Source organism: Thunnus albacares, chromosome 8 (genome assembly GCF_914725855.1).
Source record: "Thunnus albacares chromosome 8, fThuAlb1.1, whole genome shotgun sequence".
Lineage (NCBI taxonomy): Eukaryota > Metazoa > Chordata > Actinopteri > Scombriformes > Scombridae > Thunnus > Thunnus albacares.
The window spans coordinates 8,260,022-8,282,301 of record NC_058113.1 but is presented as its reverse complement, the minus strand read 5'-3'; positions in this window follow the sequence as shown (position 1 = coordinate 8,282,301).

Here is a 22,280-nt window from a genome sequence, read left to right as displayed (position 1 = left end):
AACAGTTTTTTTTTCTTTCAATACTAATGCAAAACTAAGTCTGAGCTGCTTAACCCTTTACCAAGTCATCATCCTTAATGAAAATTTTAGTTGCTAACCTGATGTAACTCGGACCATACCATACACAAAATGTAAATGATACTAACTGAATCAAAGTGCAGACAATAACTATTGCACTGAGATGGCCACAAAAGGTCAATTACAAAGGTTCAGTATGCTTGAGAGTTACTAGGTATACAATATGTTGTTTACATGTAAAATTGTTTATACCTGTTTCAAATGGCCCCACTTGAAATTGAGGTGAAAGTCTTCTGCATGTATTTGTAATCTCAATGTAATGAATTGTACAAATCGGGACAAACTTTAAGATAATCTCTACTCAAAGGCATTTTTGGTTGTCTTGGTTGAACCCACATAAATGATAGAAGTAGTTGTGTTAAGAATTAAAAAAGAACTTGAGACAGGAGTTCAAACCCTCACAACCCACACACCAGGTCAATCACTGTGTAGTGGGCGTGATTGTCAGACTGTATCAGAAAGTTGCATTAACTGTCAGATGAAGCCCCTCTCTGAGTCCATTGTTGGAACAGGGATTAGACAATTCGACAAGCACATTGTTTTAAACATATGAGGCTTTTAGTCTGCTTCCAGGCAAGCTGTAGCGTTGTTTTTAGAGGAGAGTGCATACGCCAAGGGAACTCTCTCCCTTCGGTTAATATTATGTCTTCAACCAGAGTTCAGTCTTGGTTCAGTATTTTCAGTGCAGGACAGGAAAATGATGATGATGATGTAGGGCTTTTGTATAGGTCTATGTCATTATGATATTAAAACACTTTTCCTTTACATTGGCTTGAGCCACAAGTGTTTTTGGCTTTTGTAAAGAATGGTGGAGGAGGAAAATAACATTTTTACTGCACCATTGTACCCAAGGGCTTTTTCTATTATTGTCAGTTATTAAACAGAATTTTAGAAGAGAACAGCACAGAAGTAGCACAGTAAAATGATGAGAAATCAGGAGTGATCCTCCTATAATTGGAAAGCTATAAGATTTATTCAACAGGTGTCAATATGTGTCATAAACAAATCAAGAACAAATCAGCCATGCGTCCTGTCAGCTTCAATGGCTTCCAGAGAGAGTGAACCCCCACTTGCTTAGTCAATATAAGTTGCATTTTATCCAGACAAATTGACTAAACTGCAAATCAACAAAACACAACATGAAGAGCATTGATAAACTGCACACCCGCATACCCAACTTGCAGAATCACTACCTCTTACCTTCCATGTTTCCCAACTTAGGACACACATTCAGCACTGCATTAGTCAGGTTAGTCTGAGGAAACAGTGCTGCCATGGTCACACACACACTGTGACAAGTACATTTCCATGTGTTCTCTCCTCAAGGCAATGAATCAATCAAGCTTACATGCAATAAAAGCAAAAAGGGGGTGTGATTATTATTGCACTAAATACTATGTTGTCAGAGTGCCATTTTTTTACTCTGTTGCTTCTTTTACTGCTGGTCACAGATGAGTGTTTTATGGCCCCACGGCCCCTCACGCATGGTCTTGATGCAGTATTGGGGCCCTCACATTCCCGTAAGACTGCTTTTTAAACAGACTGACATTGTAATTATGCCTGGCAAAGGTTATGACGCAGCATAAAGCTGTGCGGCTATCTTTGTGCGGCCTGTGTAAAAACTTCTCCTGGAAGTCTGAGGCCAGATGACTGCAAGAGAGACCTCTGCACCAGAGCTCACACGACCCTCACTGATGGCTCGGCCAGTGAAAACCATCCTGCATGGGTTTTCTCTTTAGGTTCTAAAATAACAACGCAGAACAATGGAGGCGCCAGGCCGCAACCCACGCTGATCTGGACACACCTAGTTCAGCTGACGCTCAGCACCCTACTCCGAATCTCTGCAACTATGTAGTGTTCGTATTCTAAGAGAGCAAGGAGGACAAATGAAAAGTGTTTGCGAGTTATGGGGTGGCTTATTAGACCCTGGTTGGAGACCCTGGCCTGAACAAAGGTCCATGTTGTGAGGTAATTTCAGACATAGGGTGGGATTTTACACGCTAGTGGCTGTTGCTCTGTGGGTGGTGTACAAGGATGGGGGCCAACTTATTAGCTGTCATACTTGTACCCACATATTGGATTTCTGTGAAATAATATTTGGGTTTCCTGGTGACTCCTCCTGCCCAGTGTTTGGTCCAGACTGTTCGCTTGGCCTCAAAACCCAGGAGAAGCATGTGAAAATATCAAAGATAGCACCTCAAAACCGACGAGAATGTGTAACAATACTCAGAGGCCAGACTTGTGTTTCCTTCTATTTTATCCACTGCGTTTCTCTGCAGCCTGACAGAGTTTGATTTATCTGTAATTTATTCTGAAATGACAGTTGGAAAAGAATTTATTGTGTTTTCTAAGTGAAATAAAGCATGTCAAAATGATGTGAAAATTATAAATGACTTTCATAAGAAGTTACTTGGGAATAATATATGTCCCACTGCAGCACTACTGCCATTGTGTAAACTTTCAAGGCTCTTGTCCTCCTACCTTTAAGAATTGTTTATGAGGAGAATTAAGTGTAAGCATGCATTAAAGGTGATCTATGAGGACACTCCTCTGAGGCAGAGGCATAATGCAAGAGGTGCTCTACCATAAGTCTGTTACAGCTTAGGATATTCATGTCTTGTCTTAGTGTTTCTTCGAACTGAGGAAGGGCGAGGGACATTGCGTCTGGTGTGAGTGTACCTATTTACCTTTCTAACTCCCAAGAACTACAGAGCACACCCTGGAGTTGCTCTTCAGTAAATTATCACTTCAGCAGCTTGAGGCAGTATGCACATCTTCTTGAGGGAAATGTCAAGTTGTTCATGCTACTGCAGTAATCTTCCTAATTTCACCTATTAAGATATTTGCACCTGCTAATTGTGCATTCAAATTGAGCAACTCAGTCAATATCATGAATTCTCAAACTGGGGGCCAGGGATTTATTTGCCCACAGGCTATTATGAGAGTGAGGCCTTTTGATTTCTCTCTGCAAACTAAATTGCTCTGCTACTTGTTTCCCATTACACCGTTTATTTAAATCAATCAAGCTTTTATATTGAAACATCTGCAGGACATGTTGAGTATCTGAAGCATAACAAAGTAGTATCGATTGGAATAAATCACGAGTGAGAACAGTGATATTGTTGTACTGAAGGCATGAAAATATAGATTATAATTAATTTAACATGCTTTAGTTGGGACTTGTCTTCATTTGTTTGAATAGACCATTATTTGACTCCTACTGCTTTTGTTTGAGATTTGATGGAAAATTCACTCAAAGTAATAGCATTGTGTGACCAGGAAAAGCTGAATGCTGCATAGACTGCGGTGGGTGGTGTTGGCTGAGAGAGAGAGAGACAGAGAGATAGAGATTAAAACATGGCTGGAGATTTTTGCTGGCTTCTTGCTTACACTGTATTGTAACGCCTGCAGTGTGTTTTTCTGATTACAGAGATTGGTCCTCAGTACTCGGCCAGTATTTGCTATTGTAAAAAACATTATCCGTACCGTAACAATAGATAGAAACATTTTGACTTGTCATAGTAGGAAAGCAGGTGTTACTAATAACATTAACAATGGTTCTGTTCTATTCAGGTGTCCCAGTAAACTATGACAGCGAGACAATGAGGCAATATGCTCAACACCAGGACCTTGAAACTGAATAAGCTAAATGGAATTCAGCCATCATTAATTTTATTTATTTATTTATTTTAATTGTTTCTTTAATTAGTTCTGGTACATTCTGGCTCTCACATTTTTACTTGAACAATCACCTGCCAAGTTTAAAATGGACATGAAGGTGGTGCAGCCACACAAAACATCCCAGTTCTCATTAACTTTTATTTTAAATACTACATGAAAATGTATCCATGTATCTCCAGAATAATTTTAAATATTTTGCTGTCAATGCTGCCTAATTAGCACTTAAAAAATTCCTGAAACACGGTCCTGATCTTCCTCATCTGACAAAGCACCACAACACAGCAGATAGACCTCACCCCCCACTCAGTAATAACATAATGGGAATTACCACATTTCTGACTGTCTGACTGTGAAAACAGTCATGGTTAGCAGTCATAACAGAACAATAGCAAACCTCCACAGTCATAATTCTGCCTTGGAGGCAACAGAGGCAACAGAGGAACTGGCACGAACGTGGCCGCTGAAGCTGAATAAAAACGGAACACCGTCAAGGTCAATGTGCCACAATCCACTCAAGCACATAGCTATGGGAAGTGGGTGATGTTGAAACAGATGTTTTTCATATTGGCTTTGTGGCGTGGAGCTGATGAGTGCTCTGTTACATTAGCGCAGCATGCTGTGCTGCTGTAGGAATCGCAATTCATCTCTCAATTTCATTTTTCCCTAATTACTCGCAACAAGCTCTCGCTCTCTCCGCGTCGATTTACACGAGTCTCTCTCAGGACCTACGCTGCCATAACAGTCGTCAACCACCCCTTTCAGGGTAATAATAGTCTGTTTCAGTATCCTCTGAAGGTCTATTAAAAAGGCCCTTCAACAACATCTTTTAGACAATTTACATTTGAGGATCAAGCAAAAGCAGCTTGAGTCTTATTTTTTGAGCACAAACTTTTCCCAAGAGAAACAGAAATGGAAACCAAATATTAAAACACGAATATAAATAGCCTTTTGTGATTAACTTTATTGACATGAAGCAGAGGTGGGAATATTTAGGATTTTCTGACCTGGACATTGTCAAAACCTCTCAGTCCTTGATTGCCAAAATATTTTACATTTGGCCTGCCGTGCCCTCGGTGCACCTGGCTGTGTAAATAAGACAGGATTTTGTTAATGATGTTTGGAAGCATGGTATGGTTATGAAAGCAGTAGAAAAGTAATAAATAATGAGCTACTCATATGTAAAGTATGCACTCTCATGTGGATGGACTGACATTGTCCAGCTCTGTCAGATAAATGTGTGTTTGTCCTCTGTCTCCTTTCTCTTACACATAGTACATGCACACACACACACACACACACACACACACACACACACACGCTGTGCTGTCCCAGCCTGGGAACAAATGAAAATGGACATGCCGTTAACGATATTAAAACAAGTTCAACATTGGCTGCCTCCATTGCCCTATATACCTCTGTCTCCTTCTGTCCTGTCCCTTGGTTTCAATGATAAAGTGACTTGTTTCCCCATTATACCGCTGCTCTCACTGCAGAAAGGTCAGTCTCGTCCATGTTCCTTCATTCGTCTCAATCAGTATCGAAGGGCGCACTTGATGTGCAACACTTTGGGGTTAAAACATTTTGCTACCGTCACAAAGAAGTGATTCAAGTTGTATCCAGACTGTTTGACTGATAAGATAAATCCTCTGCTGTACAGGAAGTGATGCATTAATGTATTTCATTAAATTGAAATAAATAGGGCTAGACTGGACACACTGATTTGCCCTTTTCAGACATTGAATACATTACTTTGCTGGCGTGATCTATCTGTTAAATTAATGGCTTTTTGTGATTCAGACATACAGTAGGTGTTAGTTACATAAATGTTCCTTATAGCTTTATACAGACATGAAAAGACATTTATGGAAAGAGCCACCCTGCAGTTGGCATGGATACAAATTTAAAATATAAGGAAGGCAACAGCTGGTTTGATTATTAATCTGGTTGGGGTTTTTACGGTGTTTCATGCTTTATTAAGGTGATTTTATTTTCTTTGTACAAATGAGATGATAATTGAGTGACTCAATTTATAGAGTACTTTTAATAAGGCAAACAAGATGTGAGTTTTAAAGGTAACTACACACTCAAATTCTGCTAGCTCTCTTCCTCCCAACATATTCAAAAAATGCAACAGCAGAGTGGAGGACAATGACTTCCAGCCACGAGGAGCTACTGTCAGAGTCTCCAGTGGAGCTTTGACAGTCACCAGAAACACATTCATGGCACTTTGTAAGAGTTTCTATGTGGATATCTGTGTTTTAGCTGAGCTAGCGGCTGTTAGACGAGAGGATCTCTGGTGCATGTGTCTGTGGGGGAGTGTCAATACGTAGCTGTAGCCGTGCTGTTTATCACGGATACAGTTACTATCATCAGCCCTGAATATTTTGTTAAGCTAAGAATATATCACAGTTTTTTATCAGCAGGCCCATGTGTTATGTTTACTTCCACAGAAAAGGTATAAATCTCCTGTTCATGTACAATGTTGGCTCTCTGCTGTCTCTTACCAGGCTTGCTAACACTACCAGCTGCTCTGTGTAAGAGGCACAAACTGAGGCTATGGTTAGACAGTGTTCTGCTATTTACACTGGACACCGCAGCTGATATTCAACCCAGTCTCACATCAAAACGTTGGTCCACAGTGCAAAATGTATTAGTTTCACAATAACAGCTCTAAAATTGGGAGATGCCTATGTTGTTTTGGCCTATTCTTTTTTATTGGCCTGCATCCACATCGGGTGAATGTCAAGTTTCTGTCTGCTCAAACAAAAAAAAAACATTTCTTTTATTCTCAGTGGAAAATGCAATATTTTAAGATAGTTTTTACATTAAAATGCATTTTGATAACATTTCTAGCAAGAAATGCATTTTACTGCATTTTTAATCTTCATTCAGTGAATGTATATGATGTTTAGTTTGTTAGTTATTATGAAGACTTTCAGAAAATTGTTGAAATTCAACGTTTTCTGTCGTTGTTATGGTGGTTGCTATGGACACTGCTATTCAACAATATTCAACTATTGTACATTCAATAACAATAATAGGAATCTTACTATTGTTATTCCATGATGTGGAATTCTGATGTTTGATCTGTCACTTGGAGCTATAAGCAGGCTGTAAACAATCTCATTGCTAGTGTTGCTAGTTTCTTTCTGCTCTTGTTCCCAGTGCCTGATCTTCTCTGCCCTGCTGCTCTCTGTTGTTAAAGATGACATGTGTGGTCTGTATTGCCTGTATCTGCGTCTAGGCTAGCTGTGGCTCTGTGTAGTGATAGGCCATTTTCACGTAAGTTAGCAGTCTTTCTTTAAGATGAGAATCTATTACGCTAAATATTAGCTTGTCTCTGAGCATGTCATTTTCAATTTGACCAACTCAGAATCTTTGCTCTTCTGTTGCAATTCTGTGATAAAACTGTCTACTGAAGTCCCTTCTGACATCAGATGTGACCAGAATTGGTGCTGCTCGAACACGTTTTTTTTGTGGGCTGCAGTAGTCTTGAAACACTAGAACGTCCTCCATCATCTCATTCTTTTTATCCAATGGCGTGAAGCACAATGGCGATTTTAACATTGTCATCATTGCCCCCATTGCTCCTGAAGCAATCATTTACAGCCGAAATTCCACTAGGTTGCTGGTAAGTGTCAGCAATGAGGGTTGCTTGAAGTGCTTCATCTTCCCGCTAGCCGTTAATGCATGTCGTCAGTTTTCTAGCTTGTCTGAAAGTACATTGTACCTCGCCTGTCTTACTCCATAACTCCATTTTCTGACATCACGTTGTGTTTCACTTGTCACTTTATGACTCTTATCCAAGCGGCAACCTCCGGGGCTGTAAAATGAAGCCAATGCAGAAGTGCCAAAAACTGCAGTTCCTTGAATGGCCGCTTGAGGCAGGCTCCAAAAGCGAGTCATTCCCCATAGACCTCCATGTTAAAATGCCCAACTTTACAGCAGAAACTAAAATGTTTACAGCCTTGTACAAAAAACGGTTTTGGTCTCTGTAGCTAATTTCCCCTTTCATGAATTTTTTTATAACTCACCCATCTAAATTTTATTAAGCTGTAAAGTTATGCAAAATGAATGATGGCTGCTTTAAGTGACACGTCCGCCAGCTGCTAGGTGGCTTGTTTCAGCCATTCGGGCCGCCTCTTTGTCCATTTTTGATTGGCTGGGAGTTAGGCAGCGTCACGCACTGCCAAGATGGCAACGGCTGGAGTGGTTCACTTTGAGCTTCAAAACCGCTCTTCAGACACCAACGGGTGACATCACGGTAACTACGTCCATATTTTTATACAGTCTATGCTCTTATCATCACTAGTAGTGATGATACGGAGTCAAGGCTTCAGGTAAAAGGTCTTATTCTAATCAAATACACCACACTGTACTTACCTTTTAATGCCCAATTTCAATCACAACTGTTTTTCTTCTTGTTCCTTAAGTTGGATGTCTGAGCTTCACTGTGCAGAATGATGAGATGTATGAGTATGCAGAGTTTGTCACTATTCATCTGCTGAAAGTGGAAAGTTTCTCTGTGCTCACCTTAAATCTGAGTTGGATGTGTGTACCAATGAGCATGATTTGAGACATAATGCAGACATGTCTGGAGAGGATCTTTAATTTCTCTCTGTGTATGTTTTGTGCTGCTCTAGCCTTTACCTTAATGTGACACTATTCAATTCAGACTTGTGTATGGGGTTCAATTAGTCTCCAAAACCCCGCACATAAAAACCAGGTGCACGTGATACAAGCGAACAGAATAGTGTCTGTGAACGGAAAACCTTCCTCCCGAAGGAGCATTTCTGCTCTGCGAGCACACAGAACAATATCTGCGAGCGGAAAAGCATCCTCATGAGGAAGCATTTCTGCTCCGCATGCACAAATGCAGTCCTGCGAGCACTGGACTATGATGAACGTGAGCTCGGCTCTCCGTACAACTTCCAACTGCTCAACATAGTTAGTCCGCTACTTTGATTAGTCACTTAGTTGTCAGACATCATTGATATCTGAACTTTTTGTATACAGTACTATGTACACTACCATTATAATATGCACTATCATATACATATGGATTATATATATTTGTCTGTATATTCTTGTTTGTATTTTTGTATATATATATTGTTACCCCTAGGATGTATTTGGGTTTAGGTTCACATGACCACATGATGTGACTTGTATTCATGTATATATTTAAGATGGTGTTGTGCTATTGTCACTTGAGTCTGTTGAAGAGCAGGTGCGCTCGAAACATCACCTTGGTGCAATAAATTCCAGTGGACATTGGCAACCTGCAGCGTGCGGGCTATTTCTTTGTATTTTTCATTTAGAATACTGACCATGACCTTTGATTGGCTGTTTGGTTTGATCGCTGTTGCCTGAGAGAACAAAGGGAAATAATGATATTTAGCGGCTGATTCTCCAGTTGTCGTTTTTTTTTTTTACCACTTACACTTACAAAAAAGTGTTCATCATAGCAAAAGCCTTAACATTGTTTAAACCCACTTCCAAATTTGTGAAACCTTTATTTTGCTCCATCCAGACCACATTAGACCAGGTCTAAATAATATACCACTATACTTAGACTTACCAAATCTGGACTAGATTACCAAGGAGACTCCAAAGAATCATTAAAACACAGTTTCAGATTTGTGAAAACTTTATTATATTAATGAAAACACAAAAAATTTCACTGATCTTGTGGCTAGAAAGTCACAGCACAATTCCACATCTCTTCATTTCATTGGTTATGGCCATGTAGAGCACATCTTTTTCACTTTAAACAAAGTTAGAAAAGTTATTTTTACCATTTGAAATACAATCACACAGTGTCTTTATAGCGTAAATTTTATAATCTATCTAATGTGGTCTGGATGGGAAAAATGCAGTGAAATAGTCCTTTTTCAGTTTTCACAAGGATGTAACGGTACACCAAGTTCACGGTTCAGTATGTACCTCGGTTTTGGGGTCACAGTTCGGTACGATTTCGGTACAGCAGGGAAAAAAAAGAAAGGTAGAAAATAACATTTTGGTCTTTTATTTTGAAAAATGTAAAATTCCAACAATGGCTCATTGGCCAAAACTATTACTGAGACAGTTTAGTTGCTGCAGTGAAAAAGGAAAACAACCTTTCTGTTTCTTGCAAGGAGTCTGGACACCTGCTGACAGCTGTTTTATGCTGATTTATGGTCTAAATGTATATAAAGTAGTTGAAACTAGCTCCACCTCCAGCAGCTACAACAGTAACATGCTGCTTACACACTAATGTTTCAGTATTAATAATCTAATAATGTCATATATGTCAGTCAGAGGGACCAAACCACTACTTTTACTTTAATACATTTTAACTACATTTTTCTCTCAAACTGGTTTTTCAAATGTGCTGTCTGACCATGTCAGAAATCAAATGTGTTTATTGTAGTTCCGAACGGCTTCACTCAAAGGTGGAGTGAAAAGCCAACCATCACAGAGAGGGGAGGGAGACAAGGAGACGCAGTATCCTTTCACTACACAGATAACGGAGAATAGTTTAATAATGTTACATGCAGTCAGTGTTATAGGTCTCTCATTTGTCATTCTGATGGCAGGGTAACCCAGGCTACCTTGGCTAAGCCAACTAACATACCCATGAGTATGCTAGTGCTGCACTGCCAAAACGTTCCACGTGGACTTCCGCACGTTGGACTAAGTGGATTATTAAACTAATCTGACAGTAATTATTCAGGTCACGAAGTGTATTCGTCGTACGTCGGACTGCATGCACCAAACCGTAGTGTCCATACCGTGATGGTTCAGGACGAATACATATACCGTTACACTCCTAGTTTTCACAAATAGAATGAAGGTTTCACAAAAATGAAACTATGTTTTAATGACTCTGGAATCTTCTTGGTAATCCAGATTTGACAGGTCTAAGTATAGTGGTTTTTGATCTATCTAGACCTGGTCTCATGTGGTCTGGATGGAGAAATATCAATGAAATCATCACAGCCCTGTGCTTGCAGGACCGCATTTGTGCACATGGAGCAGAAATGCTCCCTCGCAAGGATGCTTTTCCACTCGTGGATACTGTTCTGTGCACTTGTATCACGTGCATGCGACTAGTTTTTATGTGCACAGGTTTTGAGACTAATTAAACACCATACTTGTGTTTTATGGAAACATTACTAAGTCAGACCTTGCAAGACAGCTATAGACAGTTATGACTTTTACGTAAAAGTGCCATAGGCACTTATTCAGACACGAGACATGTTGAATTGCCATCAAATTTACGTACCAAGATGCATATCTGAGAGGAGCTACTGACAAATAATCACTGGAAAGTGGAGTGAGGAAACAACAAAATTTTATGAAAAAAAAAATTAGGAAAGAGCAATATTCCTGAGGACCACTTTAGCACAACACACAGAGAGACACAAAGAAACAAAGTGGAAGCGCTGTGGAAAATGTGCTGTCATTTAGTATCATTTTCTGAATCCTGTCTGGCCAGTTTTATGAATACGAGGCCAATGGAAACAAGTGCCGCTGCGGACTCCCAAAGATCCCAATATTACTGCGCTTTTCGAAATAAAACAGGCCAAAACTGCAACCAACCTATCATCTTCATATAATGTTACGCATTCTCTTTATCAAGTACATTTGCAGTAAGCTTGAGTGACTCATCATTTTCGCAGAGTATCCCCAGCACACGTCAGAACTCTCCTCCCCTCACCATCACCCTTTCACCCCAGAAGAGGGTTTATATTCCAGTTCAGTGCAATACGCCAACAGCCCTCAAGCCACATAACTGCTTCTTATTTTCACTGCAGCCTCTCCATGTCTCTTTTATGAGGGTTTTGCCAGAGCAGGACGGCTCTTTGGGTTTAGGAAAGAAAAGGCCCCACAGCTGCCAAAAACGATCGGTGGTTGAGAAACAATGGCACGCCCTGTGTGATTCTCACTGCTCCTCGAACCCCAGACGTCCTCCTTGCTGTAATCCTCTGTTCCTTTTATTTGTCAGATCATGGTTGCCTCCTCCAATTGGTTGTGTCAGCTTTGGCCCAGGAACACTGAGACGACCTGACCAACATGGTCGTGCCTCTTGCCAAAAGGACAGAGAAGAAAGGGAATGAGAGAAATGCTTTAATTGCTGCAAGAATCTAGACAGTTTGGGAAAATTTGTTTGAGAAATGTGCGGGTAATAAGACAGAGGCGAGGCGAAAAGTGGCGGTGTGATCCAGCGGACTCGAATTTGCTGCACTTCCACTTGCGACTTGTGTGGCACACACTCTCGCCTGGGCCACATTGAGACAACGGCGGAGAATCGAGAGCAATTATGAAAGTGTGGGTGTGTGTTTGTCACAGTGACGTGGATGGTGGCGGTTATGTAGATGCAGAGGAAAACCATGGGTAACTGAAGTTGACAGATGCGGAAGGGGTGTACACTTCCAAGATGCGAAGGAAACAATTAAGTAAATATGACTGAGCAGAGCAAGTTCCCATAGACATGAAGTCAACACACCACAGCCTAATTACTCTCGGAAGTAGAATTTATTCAGATATCACGTTTTGGGTTTGACATAAGTTGAAAGGACTTTTGAATAATTCTGAATATTTGGGATATTATTGATTCTTCCTTTTACAGCAAATGATCCTGGAAGAATTATTTTTACGGTAGCTATTACTGTAGTAATTTCTATGGAATAAGTGCAGAAAGCTGCTTCAGCCCCACTGCTTTGGACTTTCGCTGAGAGCTGTGAAAGTGATTACCGCTGTGGTTTCTGTCTGCATTTCAAACCTCTGCAGCAGTTTCATTCAGTGTTCAACTTTGACAGAAAATATTTGAATAAAGCACAAAATTGTGTCATCAAATACCTACACACTCATTCACTTCTGAGAGGTTCGGAGCAAAGAGACATTACCGCCCATTTCAGTGAGTTTATTGGAAGGGATGCGTGGGGAGAACAAGATTAATGGCTTTAACTTTATCTTGGCAAATCAAATTCCAATAAAGCTCAAAGAAAAATTAAAATCAAGCCAGTGCGAGCACTAAACTATGACTTGATTGATGCGGGTTGGGTAGAGTAGCTCCAAAAGCCTGCAGGTGATTCTTTTACAGCCCCAATATCCAATTCAAATGGAGGTTTTATTAGCGGACGATTGTTGATACAGGGACGCTCATTTCCTAAATGAAGTGCTGCTCACCTGGACGTGCCTGTCAGGAAGAAGGATTTATAATCTTCTGGTTTAACATTACAGTGTATAAACTTATGGATATTTAATTAGAACCCCTTAATCTTTGTTAAAGTTAATTTGAAGAAAATGGGTCCCAGCAAGCTGGACTGAGGGTCATATGTGGAGCACCTTTTTTGGCCGTGTATTATAATGCATTTAACAGAGACGTTATCGTGACCATATATTGGTGAGTTGCAAACATTTCTGAATAACCTCTTTTTTCGCAAAGTTCAAGCAGTTCAGTATTTTCTTCAGAATTTAATGTGTAGCTCAAAGACACTTAAGCAGGGTGAATCCGAGGATACCAGCGTTGGAATGGAACTACCATTGAGTCTGACCAACACTGACTTTGTTCCCCGGAGTCATGCTTTGCACAAAGAGAAGCTTTTGTTTGATATTTTGATAGTTTGATGACTCAAGTCTTTCTGGGTAAAGAAACCATGTCATGTCATTGTGTATAATCTCTCAATTTAAAGGCAGTTTTCCAACAGAAGAGTTACGGCTATTTCATAATAACTCTCTATCTTTATTGCAGACTGTGACTCTCATTTTCTTCCCAGTCTCCCTTTCATTCCTGCTGTCCTCCTTGCATCAATGCTGTGTTGCGTCTTTCATTCGCATTTTGGAGAGTCATTCAGTCGGTCGAGTTCTCTGCCTCCTTCACTGCAGGATGCCCTGCTGGCTGTGGGGTTCAGGGTGAGGGCAACCTTGTGATGCCAGTAGTCTTAGAAGTACTGATAGGGCAGGCCAGAGGGAGGCCTGATGGATGGAAATCATTATGGGTTTTGAGCCCCTTCAGGCTTGGGTCAAAGAGGGCCAACAGAGAACAAGACTGGATAAATATGGATGACCTGACAGGAAAACATGATCGTAACCTCAATAACCTCACTTAGACCTTGGACCATTTTGTAAACTTAGTGTATTACAAGCCAATCACAACACCAAAATAAAGGTAAAGACAAAGTACATATGAATATTAGCTTTTTCTATTTCCTGCCTTAACATGTTTCAGATAACATCATGCAGACACCTTTTCAGCAACAAACCAACATGTCCCACATCTTTGCTCATGACCATTTTTATCTTCATAGCTTTAGCTGCACTTGAGGATAATACCCATTAACGCCAGTATGGAGGCATGGGGCAAGGCATATGCGGAGCTGGAGTGGACGCAGTTGGTGGTGGCCTGTGGTCAGGTGCCAGTCAGGCCATCATCAAGAGAACGCCAGCCCCATGAGAGAAGATATCACCATAGCCTGGTTGGCTGACAGCTTCAGGGCCCTTATTGAAAAATCAATGTCCATTTGTGCGTCCAGCTCACCTGGCTGTCTGCCAGCTCGGCTGAAGTCACCTAATGAAGCCTGATCCCGTTACCTGATTCCTGATTCACTGAGTCAAAGTGACTTTGCAGCTGAAGTCATCCACCCATCAGAAACCTCGGGGGTGAGTTCAACATGAACCATGCAGCATGTTGTTGTTGTTTATGTTGTTGTTTTAGTTTGCATTCTTGTGCTCTTTTCGGTGTGGAGTTGCATCCTGACATGTAGATCTACTGGTCTCTGCAATTGCATGCAATCATGGTGAAAGTTGTCATCTAATTGTCTGAACCCTCCTAATGTGTTCAAAAAGGGTTTACACCGTTAAGTGTTCACGGGTCAAATTTGACCCATGTTTGAATTCACTAATGAGCACTCAAAAAAAAAACAAATTATCATCGGTTTTATCTGCCAAGTGACTTATTATTCATCCATAACCATAATGTGTATATATATATATATATATATATGTATATATATATATATACTTACGTTGATATTTTATGTACCTTAGACCACATTTAACTTACAATGCACAAATCGTTTTTAGTTTAAAATAGGAACAATTTATCTATTTTATTGCTTATGATGAACAGAACAGGCAAATAAGACCATGGGATGATCTGATAAACAAAATAGTTCCCAAAATAACTTGTTTATATTTTCTTATATGTTAAAATGAGTAATTATTGTTACATCTCTTGTGTTATGGGTCAAAATTGCCATATATACTTCCCTATGAAAAAAGGAGAAAAGTCAATTTGATTTACAAAAACAACTTTTTATTTCGGTCAATTACACAAGTGTGTTAGTGTGTGTGTATGTGTGTGTGTGTGAGTGTGTGTGCCAGGTGTGCGGTAAGATGTGAGAAATAAAGAGTGAGAAAGCTCCAGTCTATATGCTATATAGCTGGGGGGACAGGAAATGTGTGTCAGTCTGTGTATGTTTGTGTGTGTGTGTGTGTGTGTGTGTGTCTGTCTGTCTGTCTGTCTGTCATAGGCTACGTTGGGGGACAAATTTCAGACTAAAGACGAGTTAATTGGGGATGGCTTGTCCAATTGAGGACCAAAGCTGATTTTTAGGTCAGTGGTTAAAGTTAGGGTTAGTTTAAGGTTATGGTCAGGGTTAGGGGAAGTCTCCAGGAAATTAATTTAAGTCTATATAATGTGTGTGTGTCTGTGTGTTGTGCCAGGTATGTGGTGAAATGTGAGAAATAAAACACAAGAAAGCCACAGCCTATATACTGCTATTGAGCTGGGGGACAGGAGATGTGTGTGTGTCTGTGGGGTGTGAGTAAAAGAGACAGTAGAAGGGTGTGCGTGGGGTCATATTAGCTGCGTGCCACTCCACAATTAAATTCAAGTCAATATGCTTTCTTGGCATGAAACATAATTTTAATATTATTACATAATATTATTATACTATTTTTATAGGATTTCATTACTATTATTTTTGTTTTTTGTAACTTTTGTTATTCATGATGGTTTGGCAACATTTACTATGTTTTTCTCTGCATAAACAACCCATAATTACTACTGGGTCCAATTTGACCCATAACACAACAGATGTAACTTTTTTATATGCATTTAAAAATGTAAATAAATTATCAAAATGTGTTTTATTGTATTCAGTAGGCCATTGTAGAAGATGGAATGAAGCCTTGTTTTGATCAGAAAAAATGAAAAGAATGTTTCACACATCTAAACTTGAAAACGGGTCAAATTTGACCCAAACACAATAGGAGGGAGAAGGGATGTTGTTAAGGCTCATGGTAGATGAAATATATATACAAATATGGGTTTACATTGAATTCAGATGTACTTATACTTTATACTCACTGGTCATATGCAGACATAAAAAGGTTTTTTTTAATAATAAATACTAATTTCTTTTTTTTTAAGATATATTTTGGGCATTTCTTGCCTTTAATGAATAGCTGATAGTAGACAAGCAGACAGGAAACAAGGGTAGAAAGAGGGGCATGACACGCAACAACGGTCCCTAGCCGAACCAGGGACGTCACTGTCATGTGGGATGCGTAGTAACCACTCGGCTACCAGGGCACTCCATAAATACTAGTTTCTGACTCATAACAGCCTTCATTTCAACATCCATGTCGTAATTATGGAAATGAAGGAAACTTGGATTCAAATACATCTGACTTAAAAATACAGTGTTTGAAAACCAAACAAACAAGGATGCCTGATGTCAGCCAGAATCCATTTTTCAAAGTAATTAAGACCCAACTTTAAGGAATATAGACATATCTTGTCAATGCACAGTATTTTCAACCCTCACATGACCTACTCTCCAATCATAGTCTTGAATCATCCAGCGACACGAATGTTCACAAATCATAAACATGAGAATCTTTCCCACCTCTATCTTTGATCCCATATGATATGAACATGGCTTAATTCTCACTACATCAGGTCAATATTGTTAAATTAAATACTTCCTCAAATTCCTCTGATTGGTGCTTGTTTGTTGGCCAGGAGTCCTGCTCAGTTTGCCTTTGTCAAGACCTTTGAATCCACCCGCTCCACTGAGTCGACTGATTTGTCTGGCATCATGACATGAAACAGTGGTTTATTGTTTGAAAAAGTGATTGATCCAATGAGCGCCGCAGGAGGACTAACAATTAGACAATCAGTGCCATGGGTGGGACTAATGTCGTTGTCAAGCTGTTGTCAAGCTGTTGTCAAGCGTTGCCAAGCTGTGAGCCAGAACCAAGGAAGAGTAAAACTAGGCAGTGCTGATCAAATACAATTCAAGTTTCTGTCACTGCATTGCCCGTTTCTCGCTTCAAATGTTTTCAGAAACATATTTTAATGTACTGTTTGGCTGTAATACGAGAACATTTGTGACCCGGCTGCCATGTTAAAAACAGATGAGTCAAAACCAAGCACCACCCAGTTCACAGTACGTCACCCACCACGTCACCACCAGCCAGAGCATTTAATGGTAATCAAATAGAATCCCTCTCCCCCATGGAAATTGGTTAGAGTGGAGGCAATGTCAGACCGAAGATGAAAATGGATTGTAACGAGTTGAAAATTCTGTCTGATATCAGGCAGTTGCTCAGTGGGATCTTCCTCATTGACCAGGCAAGCAGGCATGACAGGATTTTTAGGAGGCAGATAATTCACCAATGTTTTACCAAAAAGACATGTTTGGGGCATATTGAGAATATAAGTGGATACTGAAACTACTCATGCTGTATAGCATGAGTAGTTTGAGTGACAGAAGTCGAGTATAAAATGAAAGACTTAAAGTTCCAAACTGTTTTGTTAATGTTGATAGGATGGAGTGAGGAATTCCATTCTTGCAATAGTGCTGTTTTAGCACTGGAAAACTTGGGTAACCCCTCTAATAGCATACCGTAAATGACTCATACCAGGATGGATTGCTAAAACCAAAATGCAGCCTGTATCCTAGACTATACACTGTACAGTAGATTGTAACTGTGGTCATCTTTTCAAGCTTTGTGGATAAACCACTGTAATATCACAGCTGAGACTGAGGCTTTTCTTCCAGTCACTCCACTCACAGTTTACCATTAGATGGATGGCAGGACTACACTATGGTATTGTGTATTGTGATACATTTTTAGCCCATGCGAGGACTGTGGTCTAATTGTGTCCGGGAAACCTTTCCCGTGTGTAAATGCTCGGCCACTCTGACTGATCATTATGTTAAATGTCAGCTGGCTTTAAAGTTGTGGCCGAGGCAGCTGAGCAGCAAAGCCACCCTTCTTCGGTGGATTACTGCTCTCTGTGAAGTTTCATCTGTCCACGGATGAACGGCCGGCAGCGGCAGCAGGCTATAATCCTTCAGGCCACAACAGCAGTGCCTGATCCAAGGTGGAATGAAACATCTAACTGTAAAACCCCAATCAGAATTAAAATCCCAGAAACTCTAGTGGACTAGGGCAGCAAGCTGATCTGGTGGCTGGGGCACTATAAGAAACCTACTGTGATTTTTACAGTAACTAACTAGTAGCAATTGACATGTAACTTACTGTAAAAAAAGTTTATATTTACAGTTAGTAGCAATATTATAACTGTAAAATGAAACAGTACTTTAATGATAGTGTATCTACAGTTACAGTAGCTGTATGTAATTGTAAAATAAAATACAGTAATTTTATGTTACTGTGTATTGGATTAAAGCACCAGACATTTTGCAGTAAATTAGATTATGGTTATTCATGTAATACTGTAAACTTTCAAACCACACTTCTATGGGTACAAAACCAACTCTTTAAATGACAATTATATATTGTTAACTGTTGAACAGGAAAAAACATTAACCTATTTCAATTGTGTGCAGGGATTGTGCACCATGTTCACAGTAATCTCATGGCCTTCTTCCATATGGCAGGAATACCCACGCTGAATAGTGAACTGCTGCAATTATATCTGTGATGCACAGTGCAAATGGTTTTCCCTTGGACAGGACAGCAGAACAATATAAGTTGTTTATCTCAATTACAAATTAGACGTGCGCTGGTTCACACAAACTAGTAAAAGAGCCTGTTGCCTGCAGCTCTTTGCGTACCAGCTCACTGTGGCTGCCTCCTCTTTTACCCATCCTCCTTTGCAATATATAAATCTGATCTGCTGACCAAACAGCACAAAAATTTTTGCTGTCTAGACTAATATTTGCTGACCATAGTGCACTCAGTTTTGCATTTCCTGTACATGCTTCATAATAAAAGCCACACAGAGGTATACCAATGAGAAGCTCATAATATGAAGTAGCAACAGCAGGAAATGTTTGGAGTGCATGGGCATCAACTCAACACAGTAAATAAGAATGTTTTCTTCTTCTTGTTATAATTTCTGAAAACATTCTACCTTGTCTCCTCTAGCCATAAAAGTAGCAGGGACCATGTGCAGCTCTCTGTCCTCTAAAAGTCATTCTGTAACTCACAAGGTCAATAACGTTTTATGAACACGGCTTAATTCTCACTACATCACGTCAATATTGTTAAATTAAATACTTCCTCAAATTCCTCTGATTGGTGCTTGTTTGTTGGCCAGGAGTCCTGCTCAGTTTGCCTTTGTCAAGACCTGCTCTATATATATTACAAACATTAGTAAATGTTACAAAGACAACATTAAAAATCCAATATGTAAAAAGCTTGTTTAAATATGTAGCCACAGTTAAACAAATCCTCACAAAAAAATACTGACATAATTTCTTAAGCCCACTACAAGAAAAAAAAAAATCAAATAACTGAACTTGACAATATACTAGACAATGTAATTTTCTTGAAACAAAACACTCTCGGTCAATCTAAACAAGGATATTCAATTGTGGGAGATGTCATGTAACCAGGTGGGCAGGTGTCCATAGAGTCTTCAGAATGGTGTTTGTGCATGCGTACTTGTCTGTAAAGAAAAGCCCACCTCTGTCTTTGCAACACAAGTCTGCTGGGCCAGAAAGATTTGGATCCTTGCATGTTAGGAGCCGATTGATTTCCAGGGGTGCAAACTGGTGATGGGTCAAAAAGATGATAACAGGTGAGAACACCCCTGAAAACAGGGTGTACTGGGAAAGAAATTCAGCCCTGGACTTACGTGCTGGGATCGGCCAGGGGGCTCAGGGACAATGACCAATGCGTGGTATCCAGGGCCCTTCCCTTAACAAGCTAACTTTACCACTCCCATAATTACTTTGAAAACAGCTTGTTTATTGTGAATGTGCTCCACACTGCCTGGAAGTGTTGCTAGCTGCCTGAAGCAGCCAAAAGTTTGTGACATGAGACAGTCTATCCAGCAGTAGCTGAGTTTAGCCAACAGAGCAGACAGCAAGATGTTAGCTTGTGCATCAATGTAATGACACAGGGTGGATACATTTTTATTCCTAGGATGGCGAAGTCATGACCCACCCTACTCTGCCTCTGATTGTCTAGTATTCATTGCCTTCGTTGGTTGGGTTGGTTAGGTTTATGGATGAGCAGTGAGACTGGTTAGAGTTAGGTTGAGAATATCACAGTAAGCCAATCAGAGGCAGAGTAGGGCAGGTCATGCCTTTGTCATCCTAGGAAATAATGTACTGCCAAAGGGTGAACGCGACAGAAAATGTGTTATGCCTACTTGCAGATGACTTGGATGAGATTTAGTGCCATCCTCCCCAAAATATTTTTTTGCAGATCTACGCAATTCATGTGGATGACGTAAAAACGGCAAATTTCGCCAATAGGTGACACGTTTGCACTCCTGAATTCAATTTTGATCCTCCACTGCTGCTGCATATTCTTCAGCAAATTGAATGACAGCTACTGTAGATGACAGAAAAAAATATTTTTTTACTATTATTGTTAGTTTAATAGCTAAGCTATGATCAAGAAATGTTTTTAAGACTGTCAAACATAGGAGTAATCTTTTGAAAAATAGGTTACACCTAACAAGATTTTAATTACCTATGCTAACAAACTTTTAAAGACATCTTAATAGTAATGTTAGTAATCATAGGGAAAATGCAAGTAAAAAGAATGTAAAGGACATGGGATGTGAAGCAAAAATACTGATGAGCAATACCTTTTGTACAGACTCCAGATGTTGTTGTTTCCTCCTGATATTTAATGGTGAACATATAGTAAAATGTGAAGAGGAGCATCCATTTGGTCACACACAGAATCTCAGGTTCAGGTTCTCTGGTGAGTTAATAATCAAACACTGAATTGACAACAATTCTATTACTTTAAAGTGGCAATGTCGAAGATCTCCCTTTTGTTCTCTTTGGCGTCACCATATAGTGTTAAGCAGTAATTGCAGGTGTGTTTTTGGAACTCACTCGACTTTACTCCCAGAGATCCAAAAGTTGCCACCAACACCTGGTTCATAATAATCATAATACTGCAAATGCAAGAGCTTTCATCAGTGGGCCATAAGCTCAGTCACCATTGTGTTACCTCATTCGGCCATAGAGAGTGACTTAACAGACATTTATTTAAATGAAAATCTTCGAGATTATAAATTTGAAGTATTGTTTTCTCTGTGAAAAGTTATAAACTTGCACAACAGAGACAGCATCATCTAAGCAGATGACTGCTGCAGTGCTTGTGTTTAAGCCAAATTGAATATAAAATATGAATATAAAATGTATGAAAACAGGCACATAACATAACAAGCACAACTGCCACAAAAGCTGACTAAATTAGCTTTGTCTGTGGATTTTCAAAGAACTATTTATAAATAAATAAAAATCTAACCTTACACAGTGAGACCTGGGATGATGGGGAGAGACTGGACTCATCAGCAGGAGTGGTCGTTACCTGTGAGAAGTAGAAATAAGATGAGGATTAACAGCCATGCACAACTTTGGAGAACATCATTTTTACTGGGTGATTACTTTTTAATTAACTGTCCTTTCATTACAAAATGATATGTCAGATATATATATATATATATGTATGTGTGTGTGGGTGGGTGATATATATGGATGGGTGACAAATTAAAGAAAAAAATGGTACAGGTATGAATGCTTAAACCATACAGTGAGGGGATCTGGTGGCTTTGTTATGCTGTGGGGGGCATTTTGCTGGCATGGTTTTGGTCCACTTGTCCCCTTACAGGGAAGAGTCACTGCAAGTCATTATAAAGTTGTTCTGAGTCATCACCTTTATCCTATGATGAATCATTTCTATCCTGATGGGAGTGGTCTCTTCCAGGATAACAAGCCCCAATTCATAGGGCATGAGCAGTCACTGAATGGTTTGATGAGTATGAAAATGATCCTATGAATCATATGCTATGACGTTCACAGTCACCAGATCTCAACCTAATTGCAAACGCATGGGAGATTTTGGACTGACGTGTTAGACAGCGCTCTCCACCACCGTCATCAAATCACCAAATGAGGGAATATCTTTTGGAAGAATGGTGTTCCATAGCCTTGGCATTGATTCTACAAGTCTCTGGACTCCTCTGGAGGGACGAACACCATTCAGAAATGTTTCATCATAGGATAAAGGTGATCACCCGAACCATG